Genomic DNA, 19,531 nt, shown 5'->3' on the forward strand with positions numbered 1-19,531 from the left:
AGTCTTTGATTTCCTCACCTAAATCTAGATAGAAATAGATATGTGTCTTTGAAATCTTTTTAAAATTAGAAACTACTTATCTAGCTACATGGTTTTATATATCATATATATGCAGACCATTCCCTAATTCATATCGCTTGTCTTAACTTTTCCCTTGAACTCCAGACTACTGAACATTTCTACTTTGCTGACTAATGCTTCGTTCCTGACATTCTACCTGTGTTATAGATCTTCAAATAACTGCTTGGAATCCATTTTTCATATTTTTCCACTATGCTTTCTACCATAGCAGGATTAATCCATTTGAACTAGATCAAGAAACACTTGCTCTCTTATTTCCAGTTGGATTTGCATAATGAGAGATATCAGAATGAAGACTAGAGAGCAAGAGGAGAGTAATATTAAGGTATTTACTTCACTAAGATCACCATATGTTATCTGTAACACTTTACTGAAGAACACAGTTTTCTTCAGGCAACTTTATGCATGGAAATCTACATGGTTTGTGGCAATCGCCCTTTCCATTTAGATGTAGGAATTATAATGGCAACCACTTTCTTATCACAGTTTTTAACCCCCAGAGTACTGTAAATACCCCCTTGATTTTCCCAGACCCAACTTTTGTAGTTACTTTCTTCCCTTTATTAAATTCTCTTCAAACTGCCAGTTTCTGTATGTCATATGTTTTCTGCTGAATGCCAACTAAAACATCATTCAAAGTCTTCATCTCACAGACTTTTCAGGAATTAGCAAATGCATTTAATAATAGTTAAAACCAAAACTTTTGAAAATTTTCTTCTTTTCTCTCTTTCTCTTATCTCCATCTAAATCCATTTTTTTTACATCTTTATTGGGGTATAATTTGTTTACAATGGTGTGTTAGTTTCTACTTTATAACAAAGTGAATCAGTTATACATATACGTATGTTCCCACATCTCTTCCCTAAATCCATTCTTAAATTCTGTTGGCTTCATTTGAGAATATATTCAAATTTTGACTCCTTTGTATCCATTCCCCACTTCTAGAACCCCAAATCTTTACTTATCTATGTTCTATTCTCATTGCAGTGAAAATGATCCTTTTAAAATAAAATACATATTATGATACCTCACTATTCAAATTTTCTTTCCCCTCTTTTTGCCTTCAATAAAGAGAGTAAAACTGATATTTAATATCTGAATAGTCACCAAGTAACATTAAATTGAAGGCTTTTTAAAACTAACTTCATTAATGTTTTGGCTATAGATAATGGGCATGCAGCAAAATTAGACAATTTTTGACAATTAGATTTTGACAGAGCTGATTGGCTTGTAAAACATCCAATGGAGGAAGGGAGGTCTCCAATGTTTAGAAGTTGTAAGAATATTGAGAACAATTTTGAGTAATGTTTAACTCAAAAAATTACTCAAATAATTTTCAAGAATATATACTTGTTTACTCATTACCCTTCTCATGGAATTTTATTATCACTATGTTATATGGTTTCCACTTGAAGGACTGCTTCAAAGGTGTGGTGCAGGGCTTCCCTGGTGGTGCAGTGGTTGAGAGTCCGCCTGCCAATGCAGGGGACAAGGGTTCGTGCCCCGGTTCAGGAAGATCCCACATGCCACGGAGTGGCTGGGCCCATGAGCCATGGCCGCTGAGCCTGTGTGTCCGGAGCCTGTGCTCCACAACGGGAGAGGCCACAACAGTGAAAGGTCCGTGTACCACAAAAAAAAAGCTGTGGTGCGAGCTCTGAAACAGCACATAATATGTTTCTGGATACCACAGAGAACTGTGAAGGCATGTGTGAGTATGAGGAGAATTTCTTTTTTTATTGAAGAATTGTTGTTGTACAATATTATATGTTATAGGTGAACAACATAGAGATTCACAATTTTTAAAGGTTATATTCCATTTATAGTTATTATAAAATATTAGCTATATTCCTTGTGTTGTACAATATATCCTTGTAGCTTATTTATTTTATACATAATACTTGGTACCTCTTAATTCCTTATGCCAATCTTGACCTTCCCTGCTTCCCTCTCCTCACTGATAACCACTAGTTTGTTGTATATATAATGGATATTATATATATATCACATCTCCTTTATTCTTTCATCTGTTGATGGACATGTCCATATCTTGGCAATTATAAATAATGCTGCTATGAACACTGAGGTGCATGTACCTTTTCGAATTTGTGTTTCCAGTTTTTTTGGCTATATACCCAGGAGTGAAGTTGTTGGGTCATATGGTAGTTCCATTTTTAGCTTTTTGAGAAACCTGCATACTGTTTTCCACAGTGACTGCACCAATTTACATTCCCACAAACAGTTTGTGGGGGTTCCCTTTTCTTCACATCCTCGTCAACAATTGTTGTGTTCTTTTTGATGATTGCCATTCTGACAGGTATGTGTGTGTAGTGATATCTCATTGTGGTTTTACTTTGCATTTCTCTGATGATTAATGATGTTGAGCATCTTTTCATGGCTGTTGGCCATCATGGGCCTGAACATCCTTATGAGTGGAATTTCTAATGGTTACAACCAATGACCTGTTAAAAAAAAAGTTTCTCTCCTGCTCCTGGAGCTCTGGACTCTGCTGAATTTGTGGATTAACGTTAATGACACAAAGAACTGCTTCACAAGGGTCAAAACAATGATTTTACAGTAAGCTACCAAAAAGTCATCTTGAAGGTAATTGACAATTTTGAAATTATCGTGGATGAATTCCAGAATTAATAGTCAAAAAATAGGTTCAGATTATTAGGTTGGGTTGTTGATCCTGGTTATCATCAAGAAATAGAGTTTTGTTATATACTGGAGACAGGATGGATGGAGACGGGAACCAGCAATCTCATGTTCTTCCTCATATTTCCATTCAATCCCATCTATCTGAGAATCTGCTCGAAGGCAAAAGTGAGTAGTGCAGGAGGACTTAAATTCTGATATATACACTTGCATAATTGCTGAAGGAAAAATATAGGAGTTCATCTCAGTAATGGTTCTTTTTATCCAACGTTATTTATATGGCATGTTTATCATGTACAACCTCACCATGAACCCTGTAAGTTGCATATCAGCACACTATGATGATAAATGGAATAAAAAAATTGAATCTTCAAATGAACATATAAAGAGATACTTGATATCATATATCATTAGTGAATTGCAAATTAAAACAATAATGGGATATCAATGCTTCTATTAGAATTGGTAAAAACCAAAACACTGATAATACTAAATGCTGGTACAGATGAAGAGCTATAGGAATACTTATTCATTGCTTATGGGAATGAAAAATCATAAAACCACTTTGAAAGACAGTTGGGAATTTCTTACAAAGCTAAACATGGTCTTATCATATGATCCTGGTCTTTGATATTTACCCAAATTACTTCAAAAGTTATGTCCATACAAAAATGTACATAAATGTCTAAAACAGATAAATTCACTATTGCTAAAACTTGAAAGCAACTAAAGGCAGTGGGTAAATGGTTAAGCTGTGATGCATTCAGTCAATGGAATATTATTCATCAATAAAAAGAAATGAGATATTAAGTCACAAAAATACATGGAGAAATCTTAAATGCATATCTCTCAGTAAAAGAAACCCATCCAAAAATGCTCTGTACTGTATAATTCTAACTATATGACATTCTGGAAAGCACAAAACTATAGGAAAAGTAAAATGTGTTTTTCACAGAGTCTTGGGGAGGAAGTATATGATTAAGTGGAGCACAGGGGATATTTAGGGCAGCCAAACTTTTCTACAAGATATTACAGTGATGGATACATGTCACTATATATTTCTCAAAACCAGTAGAATGTATAATACAAAGAGTTGTAACAATATTATTTTATAATATATAATATATTATTATACATAATATTGTAATAAAATACAACGTGTAATAATATTATTAATAAATAACAATACTGTCTCATTAATTATCAAAAATATACCATGCTAATGCAAGATGTTAATAATAAGGGAAAGTGGGTGGAGGGAGAACACTGTACAGTTATATATGAGAACTCTGTACAGTTCTCTTAATTTTCCATAAACCTAAAACTGATTGAAAAATAAAGCTTATTAAGTTTTTGTTTAAACAGTATATCTTAAGGATGTTATCCAAAGATCTTTTACATAGAGCTAGATCAGGAACTGATAATATTTGGCATTCTCTCCCTTTCTGTAAGAGTCGAGTATCTCTTAAATGATAGGTGCTTTATGATTTTACTTATAAATACAAATATAAAAATAAGAATAGAGTTTTGGCTTTGGAAAAAACAAAATGGCGAAATATAATGAACACCTGTCAGTTTTGCAACAGCTTCCAATAACCCTTTTCTCTTCCTCAATGGGCCTGCCGCACATTGTGAGAGACAATAACTTTGCTCCTGAATCAGAACCCTAATATGGTATGCTCATCCAATCAGAATCTTAGTGAGAATCTAGAGATTTTCATGTTAAATAAAGGAAAATTTTAAGTTGTCTATGCTGGCAGTAGAACACTATTCAGCACTGACAGAGGACCTAGCAATTTGCTAGCCAGATGTTCCTGTTGCCATGTACTCCTAGAGTCTCATTTTTTGCACATTTCTCTAGCCTACATTTTCCAACCTGCAATCAGTATACAGTCTGCCCTCGATATCTGTGGGTCCTGCATCTGGGGATTCAACCAACCATGAATCAAAAATATTTTTTAAAAAACTTTCAGAAATTTCTAAAAAATGAAACAAATCTGCCATGTGCTGGCAGCAACTTATATATAATTTACTTGTATTAACTATTATAAGTAACCTAGAGATGATTTAAAGTATATGGAGGATGTGCTTAGGTTATATACAAATACTACACCATTTTATATATACATTTGAGCATCCATGGATTTTGGTATCTGTAGGGTTCCTGGAGATAATAACCTGCGGATATCAAGGCATGATTATGGTGATTTCCACTACGCATATCTATTTCATTAACTTTCATTTAAAACAGCCAGAATCAATTTCTGTTACTTTAAACCAAAAATAGAAAATGTCATTGCTGTTATTTTCATATTATGATTATTTATATTATTTTTCAATTTTTATATAAGGGAAGGCAATAAGTACAATATAATAGGAAAAAACAATTATGAACTACTTGTATATCTAACAAGCAGTAAGTTAGCCAATCAGAAATAAATATTTTTGAATTGTAGCCCATATTCCCCCAGCTTAAAAATCATTTCAATTAACAAAAGAAATAAATGTGTACTTTCATTTGTGAGGATAATATGTATCAACAGTCAACATATTCTTCAGAAAAGAAAATCAAAATTTTCTCATCAATAAAGTTTCAAGTCAGCTAAACAGTGTTCTGTGGGTAATACTACGCACTAACCTTTTCATAATATATACAGCCCTGAAAGTCCTGCCATTTTACTAATAACATATTTTTATCATAAATCTCTCAATGTCTCTGGAAATAGAACTTCTTTGGATCTTTGGTGAAAAAGTGCTGTGATCACAAGGCAGAAAATGTGAAAAACAAGGCATCTTTATCAGGCTAAGATGCGAATGCCTTCACATTAATATAACCTTCATTTAAACTAAATTAAGTTGTAAAAATAAAGAGCTTATGCCAGGTTGACATAAAAGAACTCACTGAATGCACAGAACTGTGAGGCTACCACATATTTCTAAATAATAGTGAGTAGACAGAACATATTATTATACTGGGAAATTTATGTCATAATGACAAGCATTAAAATCTTTCAAAAATTTCTCCTTTTATTAAACAAATGTTTTATATGATCATATGAAAATGTGTGCTATAAAATCCTAAAACAAATTATTGATATTTAAGTTTACACAGGGAAAGATTCTAAATTGCTGTGAAAGTAAATAAACTCAAATCTTTCTTCTTATTTTATGTTTTCCAGGTAATAATACTGTCATATGAGAGGTATATATGTGAGAACACTTTAACAACAAGTAATATGCAAATACCAGTAAGAATCTTGCCAATTAAATTGTTATCTAATTGTAGAATTACTATAATATTTTGGGGGGGTCCCCTTTTTGCTGAAATAACTAGCATTAGGTTTTTTTTAATGTAAAGTGCTTCTTTGATGTTGTAATATTCATGGATGCTATTTTTTTGGTGGTATTTTTTTTCCCAGTGTTTTTGAGATATAATTAATACACTGCATTGTATAGGTTTAAGTTGTACAGCATGAAGATTTGATTTGCATACCTCATGAAATGATTGAAAAATTAGCTTAATGAAAATCCATCTTCTAATATAGATACAAAATTAAAGAAATAAAAAGAAATATATTTTTCCTTGTGATGAGAATCCTTAGGATTTAATCTCTTATAATGTTCCTACATAAAATACAACAGTGTTGATTATATTTATTATGTTGTACTTTACATTCCTAGTACTTACTTATCTTAAACTGGAAGTTTGTAAATTTTGCTATCTTCATCCAATTTTCCATCCCCCACCCCTCACCACTTATAACCATACATCTGATTTATTTTATTTTTTAATTAATTTTTATTTGAGTAAATTTGATTTACAATATTGTGCTAGTTTCTGTTATACAGCAAAGTGAATCAGTTACACATATACATATATCACTCTTGTTTAGATTCTATTCCCATATAGGTCATTAGAGTACTGTACAGAGTATTGAGTAGAATTCCCTGTGCTATACATTAGGTTCTTATTAGTTATCTATTTTATATATAGTAGTTTATATATGTCAGTCCCAATCTCCCAATTTATCCCCACCCCCTGTTCCCTTTTGGTAACCATAAATTTGTTTTCTACATCTGTGACTCTATTTCTGTTTTGGAAATATGTTTATTTGTACCATTTTTTTAAATTCCAAATACAAACATTATCATATGATATTTGTCTTCCTCTGCCTTACTTACTTCACTATGACAATCTGTAGGTCAATCCATGTCACTGAAAATGACATTATTTTGTCTTTTTATGGCTGAGTGATATTCCATTGTATATATGTATCCCATCTTCTTTATCCATTTCTATGTTGATGGACATTTAAGTTGATTCTATGTCCTGGCTATTGTAAACAGTGTTGTAATGAGCATTGGGGTGCATGTACGTTTTCAAATTATGGTTTTCTCTGTATATATGTCCAGGAGTGGGATTGCTGGATCATATGATAGCTCTAGTTTTAGTTTTTTAAGGAACATCCATACAGTTCTCCATAGTGGTTGTACCAATTTATATTCTCACTAACAGTAGAGGATGTTTCCCTTTGTACCACAGTCTCTACAGCATTTAATGTTTGTAGAATTTTTGATGATGGCCATTCTGACTGGTGTGAGGTGATACCTCATTGTAGTTTTGACTTGCGTTTTTGTAATTATTAGTGATGTTGAGCATCTTTTCATGTGCCTCTTGGCTATCCATATGTCTTTTTCAGAGAAATGTCTATTTAGATGTTCTGCTGATGTTTTCATTGGGTTGTTTTATTTGTTTGTTTTTGATATTGAGCTGCATGATCTGTTTGTATATTTTGGAGATTAATCCCTTGTTGGTTGCTTCCTTTGCAAATATTTTCTCCCATTCTGTGGATTGTCTTTTAATTTTGTATATGTCTTCCTTTGCTTTGCAAAAGCTTTTAGGTTTAGTTATGTCCCATTTGTTTATTTTTGGTTTTATTTTCATTACTCTAGGAGGTGGATCAAAACACATCTTGCCACAATGTATATCACAGAGTGTTGCACCTAAGTTTTCCTCTAAGAGATTTATAGTGACCAGCCTTACATTTAGGGCTTTGATCTATTTTGAGGTTTTTAATTTTTTTTGTATGGTGTTAGAGAGTGTTCTAATTTCATTCTTTTGCATGTAACTGTCCAGTATTCCCAACACCACTTATTGAACAGACTGTCTTGCATATTCTGCCTTCCTTTATCATAGATTAGGTGACCATAGGTGCGTGGGTTTATCTCTGGATTTTCTATCCTGTTCAACTGATTTATATTTCTGTTTTTGTGCCAGAACCACAGTGTTTTGATTACTGTAGATTTGTAGTATAGTATAAAGTCAGGGAGATGATTCCTCCAGCTTTATTTTTCTTTCTCAAGATTGTTTTGGCTATTCGGGGTCTTTTGTGTTTCCATACAAATTGTAAAATTTTTGCTCTAACTGTGAAAAATTCTATTGGTAATTTGATAGGGATTGTATTAAATCTGTAGATTACTTTGAATACTACAGTCATTTTGACAATATTGATTCTTCCAATCCAAGCACATGGTATATCTCTCCATCTGTTTGTTTCAACTTTTATTTCTTTCATCAATATCTTATAGTTTTCTGAGTACTGGTCTTTTGCCTCCTTAGGTAGGTTTATTCCTAGGTATTTTATTCTTTTGGATGTGATGGTAAATGGGATTGTTTCCTTAATTTCTCTTTCTGAACTTTCACTATGGGTGTTTAAGAATGCAAGAGATTTCTGTACATTAATTTTCTATCCTGCAACTTTACCAAATTCATTGATGAGCTCTAGTAATTTTCTGGTAGCATCTTTAGGATTTTCTATGTATAGTGTCATGCCACTGAAAACACTGATAGCTTTACTTCTTTTCCAGGTTGGATTCCTTTTATTACTTTTACTTATCTGATTGCCATGGCAAGAACTTCCAAAACTATGTTGAATAATTGTGGAGAGAGTGGACATCCTTGCCTTGTTCCTGATCTTAGAGGAAGTGTTTTCAGTTTTCACAGTTGAAAATGATGTTTGCTGTCTGTTTGTCATATATAGCATTTATTATGTTGAGATATGTTCCCTCTATACCCACTTTCTGGAGATTTTTTTAAAATTATAAATGGGTGTTGAATTTTGTCAAAAGCTTTTTCTGCATCTATTGAGAGGATCATATGATTTTTATTCTTCAATTTGTTGACGTGTATCACACTGACTGGTTTGCTGATATTGAAAAATCCTTGTATCCCTGAGATAAATTTCACTTGATCAAGAGGTATGATTCTTTTAATGTGTTGTTGGATTCTGTTTGCTAGTATTTTGTTGAGGATTTCTGCATCTATGTTCATCACTTTTATCAGCCTGTAATTTTATTTTTAATGCTAAATTTGTCTGGATTTTGTATCAGGGTGATGGTGGCCTCATAGAATTAGCTTGGGAATGTTCCTTCTGCAATTTTTTGGAAGAGTTTGAGAAGGATATGTGTTAACTCTCTTCTAATGTTTGATAGAATTCACCTGTGAAGCCATCTGGTCCTAGACTTTTGTTTGTTGGAAGGTTTTTAATCACAGTTTCAATTTCTGTACTTGTGATTGGTATGATCAGGTTTTCTATTTCTTCATTGTTCAGTCTTAGAATGTTGTAAATTTCTAAGAATTTGTCCATTTCTTCTAAGTTGTCCATTTTATAGGTGTATAGTTTCTTGTAGTAGTCTCTTATGATCCTTTGTATTTCTGTGGTGTCCATTGTATCTTTTCCTTTTTCATTTCTAATTTTATTGGTTTGCATCCATTCCCTTTTTTTCTTGATGAGTCTGGCTAACAGTTCATCAATTTTGTTTATCTTCACATAAGACCAGCTTTTAGTTTCATTTATTTTTGCTATTGTTTGCTTTGTCTCTATTTCATTTATTTCTGGTCCAATGTTGATGATTTCTTTCCTTCTACTATCTTTGGGTTTTCTTTCTTCCTCTTTCTCTAGTCACATCAGGTGTAAGGTTAGGTTGTTTATTTGAGATTTTTCTTGTTTCCTGAGGTAAGATTATATTGCTATGAACTTCCCTCTTAGAACCTCTTTTGCTACATCACTAGGGCTTTGGACCATCGTGTTTTCACACTCATTTGTCTTTAGGTGTTTTTTGATTTCCTCTTTGATTTCTTCAGTGATCCAATGGTTGTTTAGTAACATATTGTTTAGCCTCCATCTGTTTGTGTTTTTTACAGTTTGTGTGTGTGTGTGTGTGTGTGTTTGTGTAATTGATTTCTAATCTCATAACATTATGGTTGGAGAAGTTTTGTATGATTTCAATTTTCTTAAACTTACAGAGGCTTAATTTGTGGCCCAATGTGTGATCTATCCTGGAGAATGTTTCATTTGCACTTGAAAAGAAAGTGTATTCTGATGAATTCATATGGAATGTCCTATAGATATCTAATAAGCCTATCTGGCCTAATGAGTCTTTCAAGGCTTGTGTTTTCTTATTAATTTTCTTTCTAGATGATTTGTCCATTGGTGTAATTGTGGTGTTAATGTCTCCCACTATTATTGTTTTACTGTCAATTTTCCCTTTTATAGCTGTTAGTGTTTGCCTTATATATTGAGGTGCTCCTATGTTGGGTACATAAATATTTATAATTGTTATATCTTCTTCCTGTATTGATCCTTTGATCATTACATAATGTTCTTCATCTCTTGTAACAGTCTTTATTTTAAAGTCTATTTTATCTGTTATGAGTATTTTTACTCCAGCTTTCTTTTGATTTCTATTTGCATGGAATTTCTTTTTCCATACCCTCACTTTCAGTCTCTATGTGTCCCTAGGTCTGAAGTAGGTCTCTTGTGGACAGCATATATATTCTTCTTCTTTTTTTTTTTAAATCCATTTATCCAGTCTTTGTCTTTTGGTTGGAGTGTGTAATCCATTTATATTTAAGGTAATTATCAATATGTATGTTCCTATTGCCATTTTCTCAATTGCTTTTGTAGGTCTTTTTTCCTCCTTTCCTCTTTTGTTCTCTTCTCTTATGGCTTAATAACCATCTTTAGTGTTGTTTTGAGGTTGCTTATTCTTTTTTGTGTGTGTATCTATTGTAGTTTCTGAGTTTGCTCTTCCCATGTGGTTTTGATATAGCAGTCTATATATGTACAAAATTGTTTTAACTTTCTGGTCTCTTTTCTTCCTAGAACAGGTCCTTTAGCTTTTGTAGTAAATCTGGTTTTGTGGTTCTGAATTCTCTTGGCTTTTGCTTGTCTGTAGAGCTTTTGATTTCTCCATCAGATATGAATGAGAGCCTTGCTGGGTAGAGTACTCTTGGTTGTAGGTTTTTTCCTTTCATCACTTTAAATATATTATGAAATTCCTTTCTGGCCTGCAGAGTTTCTGCTTAAAAATCAGCTGATAACCTTATGGAGATTCTTTGTATATTATTTGTTGCTTTTCCACTGTTGCTTTAATATTTTTTGTCTTTAATTTTTGTCAGTTAGATTAATATGTGTTTCAATGTGTTCCTCCTTGGGTTTATCCTGTATAGAATTCTCTGTGCTTCCTGGACTTGATTTAATGTGTCCTTTCTCATGTTAGGGAAGTTTTTGGCTATAATATCTTCAGTTATTTTCTCAGGGCTTTTCTCTTTCTCTTCTCCTTCTGGACCCCTATAATACTACAAATGTTTGTGCATTTAATATTGTTCCAGAGGCCTCTGAGGCTGTCCTCATTTCTTTTAATTCTTTTTTCTTTCTTCTGTTCTGTGACAGTGATTTTCACCACTCTGTCAGCCAGCTCACTTATTTGTTCTTCTACCTCATTTATTCTGTTGTTGATTCCTTCTAGTGTGTATTTTTTATTTCAGTTATTGTATTGTTCATCTTTCTTTCTTTGTTCGTTAGTTCTTCTACCTCCTTGTTAAACATTTCTTGTATCTTCTTGATCTGTACCTCCATTCTTTTTCTGAGATTTTGGATCATCTTTACTATAATTACTCTGAATTCTTTTTCAGGTAGATTGCCTATCTCTTCTTCATTTAGTTGTTCTTGTTGGCTTTATTTGGTTCCTTCGTGGGCAATATATTTCTCTGTCATCTCATTTTTCTAATTTTCTGTTTTTGTGGTCTCCTTTCCAGAGGCTGAAGGTCTCACTCTGTCCTGCCTGCCACAGACCAGTTTCTGTGCTCTCTTCCAAAAGCTCACAAAGCTCCCCTTCTGTCCCAACTAATCTCCCTGCCAGTGAGGGAACTTCCCCAGGTATGGGAACATCTCCTATCCTTGAGCTCCCCCTCCAGGGATGAAGGTACCATCCTTCTTCCTCTCCTCTTTCTTTTCCCTTCTTTCTTTCCTCCTACCTAGTTATGCAGGGATCTTTCTTGTTCTTTTATGTGTCTGAGGTCCTCTGCTAGTGTTCAGCCTGTGCTGTGTGAGAATTGTTCCATTTGTAGATGTATTCTTGATGCATTTGTGGGGAGACATGAACTCTACGTCCTCCTACTCCTCGGCCATCTTGACTCCAGCTGTTTTATTTTTCTATGGGTTTGCTTGTTTTTGAAATATAATTGACCTAAACACTGTGTTAGAACCTGGTACACAAGATACTGATTCAATATTTCTACACATTAAAAATGATCACCATTATAAGTCTAGATACCATCTGTCACCAAAGAAAATAATTATTAAATAATTATTGACCATATAACCCACACTGTACATTACATACTCATGATTCATTTATTTTGTAACTGAAAAACTTTACCTCTTAATTCCCCTCACTGATTCTTTTCCTCCTCCAACCCCTCTCCCTCTGGCAACCACCTGTTCATTATCTGTATTTATGACCTTATTTCTGTTTGTTATATTTGTCTGTTTAGCTTTTTAGATTCCATATATATGTGAAATCATACAGTATTTGTCTTTCTTTGTATGACTTATTTCACTCAGCATAATACCCTCCAAATGCTGTTGCAAATGGCAAGATCCAAATGGCAAGGTCCAAATGCTGTTACAAATGGCAAGATTTCATTCATTTTATGGCTGAGTAATATTCCACTGTGTGTGTGTGTGTGTGTGTGTGTGTGTGTGTGTGTGTGTGTACCACATCTTCACTATCCATTCATCTAGTGATGGGCACTTAGGTTGCTTCTATATCTTGACCATAGTAAATGGCTGCATATGTTCTTCCCAGTTACTGTTTTGTTTTATTCTACTCAGAAGTAGAATTGCTGGATATTTGACAATGCTGATTTTAATTTTTGTGGACTATTCATACTCTTTCATAGTGCCTGCATCAAGTTATATTCCCACCAAAAATTCACAAGGCTTCTTTTTTCTCCACATTCTCCACAATGCATGTTTTTTGTTGTCTTTTTGACAAGTGTAATATGATATCTCATTGTGGTATGGATTTGCATTTTCCTGATGATTGAACATCTTTTCATGTGCCTGTTGGCCATCTGTATATCTTCCTTAAAATAGTGTCTATTTAGGGCTTCCCTGGTGGCGCAGTGTTTGAGAGTCCACCTGCCGATGCAGGGGACACAAGTTTGTGCCCTGGTCCGGGAAGATCCCACATGCCGTGGAGCGGCTGGGCCCGTGGGCCATGGCCGCTAAGCCTGCGTGTCCAGAGGCTGTGCTCTGCAACGGGAGAGGCCACAACAGTGAGAGGCCCGCGTACTGCAAAAAAAAAAAAAAAAAAAAAAGTCTACTTAGATCCTCCGACCAGTTTTTAAATTAGTTTTTTTTTTTTTTTCAGGTGTTGAGATGTATGATTTTTTGGTATATTTTGCATATTAATCCCTTGTCTGTTATATTATTTACAAATATATTCTCCCACTAATTAGGTGGCCTTTACAGTTTGTTAATACTTTCCTTCACTGTGCAAAACCTTTTGAATTTGACTAGGTTCCATTTGTTTACTTATCATTTTTTCCCTTGCTTGAAGAGATATATACAAAAAAAGCTAAAACCAATGTCTAAGAGCATACAGCTTCGGTTTCTTTGAGAATTTTTATGGTTTCAAGTCTTACTATTAAGTCTTTAATTTATTTTGAGTTTATTTTTTGTATATAGTGTGTGAAAATAGTCCAGTTTGATTCATTTGTATGTATCTGTTTTCCCAGCACCATTTATTAACCTGGTTGTTTTTCCCCATTGTACATTTATGCCACCTTTCTTATAGATTATTACATAATAGTGTGGGTCTATTTCTGGATCTTTGTTCAGAACCATTGATCTATGTGTCTGTTATTGTGTCAGTACCATAGTGACTTGATTACTGCAGCTTTGTAGTATAGTTTGAAGTCAGGGAGGGTGATATGTCAAGAGTTTTTCTACTTTCTTAAGACTGTTTGGCAATTCAAAGTTTTTTGTCTTTCCACAAAAATTTATAGAATTATTTGTTTTAGTTCTGTAAAAGAAAATGTCATAATTATAATTGTAGGGATTGCATTGAATCTATAGATTGTCTTAGGAATTAATGCCATTTAACCATATTAATTCTTCCAATCCATGAGCACAGTGTATTTCTCCATCCTTTTGTGCCACCATACAGTTCTTTCATCAGAATCTTATATTTTCCCAAATACAGGTTTTTAACATCCTTGGTTAGATTTCTTCCCAGGAATTTGATTTTTTTATGTGATTTCAGATGGGATTTTTCCTTAATTTCTGTTTCTGATAGTTCATTTATAGTGCATAGAAATGCAACAGATTTCTTTATATTAATTTTGTATACCACTACATTACCAAACTCACTGATGACTTCTACTGCATTTTTGATGGTGTCTTTTGGATTTTCTATGTATAGTATCATGTCATCTACAGTTAGAGTTTTCCTTCTTCCTTTCTGGTTTTTTTTGATATGACACTAGGGTTAATATTTCTAATACAATATTGAATAAAAGTGGTGAGCATGGACAAAATTGTCTTTTTTCCAATCTTAGAGATTTAATCTTTTCACCATTGAATATGATGTTAGCTATGGGCTTGTCATATAAGGTCTTTATTATGTAGATGTATGTTTCCTCAATACTAACTTCAATGAGACTTTTTATTATAAATGGATGTTAAAGTTTACCAGAAGCATTTTCTGCATCTAATGATGATCATATGATTTTTATTCTTCAATACATTTAAGTGGTGTGTCACACTGATTTATTTGCAGAAATTGAACAACTCTTGCATCCCTGGGCTGAAACCACTTGCACATGGTGTATTGTTAAATTTGGTTTGGTAATATTTTGTTGAGGATTTTTACATCTATGTTCATCAGGTATATTGGCCTGTAATTTTCTTGGTAATGTCTTTGTCTATTTTTGGTATCAGGGACTTATAGATAGAATTTGGAAGCATGTCTTCTACAGTTTTGTGGAATAGTTTGAGAAGGGTAGGTGATAACTCTTCTCTAAGAGTTTGGAAGAACTCATTTCTGAAGCTGTCTGGTCCTGTGCTTTACTTTGTTGGGAGTTTTTAAATTACTAATTAAATTTCATTATTCTTAATTGACTTTTCTTATTTTCTATTTATTTCAGATTCAGTTTGGGGAGATATTACCTCCTAGGAATTTGTTCATTTCTTCTAGATTGTCCATTTTATTGGCACATAATTGTTTGTAGTAGTCTCTTATAATCCTTTGTATTTCTGTGGTGTTTGTTGTAACTTCCTTTTCATTTCTCATTTTATTGATTTGCACCTTCTCTCTTTTTGTCTTGATTAGTCTTGCTAAAGGTTTATCAATTTTATCTATTAGAAACAGCTCTTAGTTTCATTTATCTTTTCTATTGTTTTTTTTTTAGTCTTTATTTCATTAATTTCTGCTCTGATCTTTGTGATTTCTACTAACTTTGGGTTTTCTTTCTTCCTCTATCTCTAGTCACTTTAGGTGTAAGGTTAAGTTGTTTATTTGAGTATTTTCTTGTTTTCTGAGGTAAGACTGTATTTCTATGAACTTCCTTCTTAGAACTGTTTTTACTGCATCCCAAGGGTTTTGGACCATCATGTTTTCATTGTCATTGGTCTCTAAGATTTTTTTGTTGTTTTTTTTTTCCTCTTTGATTTCATTATAGTAACATAATGTTTAGCCTCCACGTGTTTGTGTTTTTACAGTTTTTTTTTTCATGTAATTGATTTCTAATCCCATAGTGTTGTGTTTGGAAAAGATGCTTGGTATGATTTCAATATTCATAAATTTACCAAATGCTTGATTTGTGGCCCAAGATGTGATCTATCCTGGAGAATATTCCATGTGCACTACAGAATAAAGTGTATTCTGCTGCTTTTGGAGGATTTTTCTATAAATATCAATTAAGTCCATCTGGTCTAATATGTCATTTAAGGCCTGTGTCTTCTTATTGATTTTCTGCCTGGATGATTTTTCCACTGATGAGAGTTGAGTATTAAATTTCCTCACAATTATTGTGTTACTGTCAATTTCCCCTCTTATGGCTGATAGCATTTGCCTTATATTGAGGTTCTCCTATTTGGGTGCATATATATTTACAGTTGTTATTTCTTCTTCTTAGATTGTTCCCTTGATCATTATATAGTGTCCTTCTTTGTCTCTTGTAACATTTTTTATTTTAAAGTGTATTTTGTCTGATATGAGTAATTCCACTCCAACTTTCTTTTGATTTCCATTTGCATAGAATAACATTTTCCATCCCCTTAGTTTCAGTCTGTATGTATCCCTAAGTCTGATGTGGGTCTCTTGTAGACAGTATATATATGGGTCTTGTTTGTGTATCCATTCAGCCAGTCTATATCTTTTGGTTGGAGCATTTAATCCATTTACATTTAAGGTAATTATCAATATGAATGTTCTTATTGCCATTTTGCTAATTGTTTTAGATGTCTTCTTGAAACGCTTTTTCTTCCTTTCCTGTTTTCTTTTTTCTTCTCTCTTGTGATATGATGTCTATCTTTAGTGACTTGTTTGGATTGCCATTTGTTTTTTGTGTATGTATCTGTTGTAGATCTTTGGTTTGTGGTCCCCATGAGTTTTTTTTTTTCTTTTTGCATGGTTGTTAAAAACTTTATTTTATTATTTTTAATACATCTTTATTGGAGTATAATTGCTTCACAAAACTGTGTTAGTTTCTATTTTACAAAACAAAGTGAATCAAGCATATGCATACATATATCCTCATATGCCCTCCCTCTTGAGCCTCCCTCCCACAGTCCCTATCCCACCCCTCTAGGTCATCACAAAGTACCAAGCTTATCTCCCTGTACTATGCTGCTGCTTCCCACTGGCTATCTGTTTTACATTTGGTAGAATATATATGTCAATGCTACTCTCATTTCACCCCAGCTTCCCTTCCCCCTCCTCATGTCCTCAAGTCCATTCCCTATGTCTGCATCTTTATTCCTGATCTATACAGCAACTATGGGGAACAGTATGGAGGTTTCTTAAAAAATTTGAAATAGAACTACAATAAGACCCAGCAATCCCACTACTGGGTATATACCCTGAGAAAACCATAATTCAAAAAGAGACAAGGTTGTTTTAAGTTTCTAGTCTCTTAGTTTCACATGTTTTTCCAATATCCTGAATTTGTACTCTCTTCTCATGAGTGCAGGTTTTGATATCATATTTGTGTGTGGATGACTTCCTACCTTTACTTTATGTTTGCCCTTACTGTTAAGCTTCCCCATTTGTAATTTTCTTGATTCTATCTGTGGCTTTTTCTTTTTTGCCTAGAGAATTTCCTTTAGTATTTGTTGTAACATTGGTTTGGTGGTGCTGAATTCTCTTAGCTTTTGCTTATCTGTAAAAGTTTTGATTTTTCCTTTGAATCTTAATGAGAGACTTGCTGGGTAAAATTTTGTTTTGTAGTTTTTTCTCCTTCATCACTTTAAATATATCAGACACTCCTTTCTGGCCTGCAGAGTTTCTGCTGAAAAAAATCACATGATAACCATATGGGGCAGTGTGTGTGTGGGGGTCCCTTGTATGTGATTTGTTGCTTTTCCCTTGTTGCTTTTAATATTTTTTCTTTGTCTTTAATTTTTGTTAGTTTGATTAATATGTGTCTCACCATGCTCCTCCTTGAATTTATCTTATATGGGATGCTCTGCACTTCCTGGTCTTGAGTATTTCCCTTCTCATGTTAGGGAATTTTGGGGGTATAACGTCTTCAAATATTTTCTCAGACCCTTTCTCTCTATCTTCTCCTTCTGGGACCTGTATAATGTGAAGTTAGTATGTTTAATGTTGTCCCAGAGATCTCTAAGATTGTCTTCATTTCTTTGCATTCTTTTTTTTTTCTTTCTTCTGTTCTGCAGCATTGTTTCCTACCCCTCTGTCTTCCAACTCACTTCTTCATTCTTCTGCCTCAGTTATGCTGTGATTCATTCTTTCTAGTTTATTTTTCATTCCAGTTATTTTATCGTTATTCTCTGTTTGTTTGTTCTTTAAATATTCCATCTCTTTGTTAAATACCTCTTGTAACTTCTCGATCTGTTCTTGCATTCTTTTTCTGAGATCTTTTATCATATTTACTATCATTACTCTAAATTCCTTTTCAGGTAGGTTGCCTATCTCCTCTTAATTTAGTTGTTCTTGTGGGTTTTTATCTTGTTCCTAAGTCTGAAACTTATTTATCTGCCATCTCATTTTGTCTAACTTTCTGTGTTTGTGGTTTCCTTTCTGCTGGCTGAAGGGTCATTGTTACTCCCACTTCTGGTGTTTGCCCTCTGGTGGGTAGGTTTGCTTCTGAGGCTTTGGCAGTCTTCCTGGTGAGAGAGACTAGTGCATGCCCAGTGGTGTGTGGATAAGGGTCTTTTCCCTCTGCTGGGCAGGGCTGTGTCAATGGGGGCTTATTTATAGATGACTGTGAGCTCAGTATGGTGTCAGGAGCCCTGTCTGCTGATGGGTGTGTCTGTATTCCTCTTTCTTGTTGTTTGGCCTAGGTGTTCCAGCACTGTAGCCTGGAGGTTGTTTTATAGGGTCGGTCTTGATGTCAAAATTGCCACCTCCTGGGTAGTTCATGCTGTTCACTATTCTTTGGGGCCTCTGTAACCAGTGTCCTTGCCCCCACAGTGAGCCACAGCTGGCCCCTGCTTCCCAAGGAGCTCCTCTAAGACATGCAGGTAAGTCCAGCCTCAGTTTCTATGGAGTTACTGGTTTTTGCTGGGTCCCAGTGTACGTGAAAACTTGTGTGCACCTTCCAAGAGTGGAGTCTTTGTTTTCCCCAGTCTTGTGGATCTCTTGCACTCAAGCCTTACTGGCCTTCACAGCCAAATGCTTTGGGTATTCCTTCTCCTGCTGCTAGACCTTCAGGCTGGGGAGTCTGATGTGTGGCTCAGGACCCTCACTCTTGTGGGAGAAACTTTGTGGTACGTTTGTTTTCCCCTTTGGGGGTCACCCACTCAGTAGGTATAGGATTTGATTGTTGTAAAGCTCCCCTCCTGCCATCGTGTTGTGTGTTTTTCTTTGTCTTTGAATATCAAATGTCTTTTTGATAGGTTCCAGTCATTTTTATTGGTGGTTGTTCAGCAGTTAGTTGTGATTTTGGTGTTTTCGTGAGAGGAGATGAGCTCAGGTCCTTCTATTGCACACTCTTTTCTGGAATCAAGGGGCTGCTTTTATTTTGGATGCTTGCTGCCTCTTTCCTCAGTGTGTGCTGGCCATTATTCCCTTGATATGAGGTGTGGATGCATATTAGCAACCCTGCATTTTTCTCCCCCCACCCCCATCATATTCAATGATTTTGACATCATATTTTACATCTTTTTGTTTATCCCTTAACCACTTATTGTGGCTGTAGATGATTTTACTAATTTTGTCTTTTAAACTTTTTCTAGTTCTCCAAGTGGTTTATCTATTATCT

Source organism: Delphinus delphis, chromosome 18 (assembly GCF_949987515.2).
Source record: "Delphinus delphis chromosome 18, mDelDel1.2, whole genome shotgun sequence".
Classification (NCBI taxonomy): domain Eukaryota; kingdom Metazoa; phylum Chordata; class Mammalia; order Artiodactyla; family Delphinidae; genus Delphinus; species Delphinus delphis.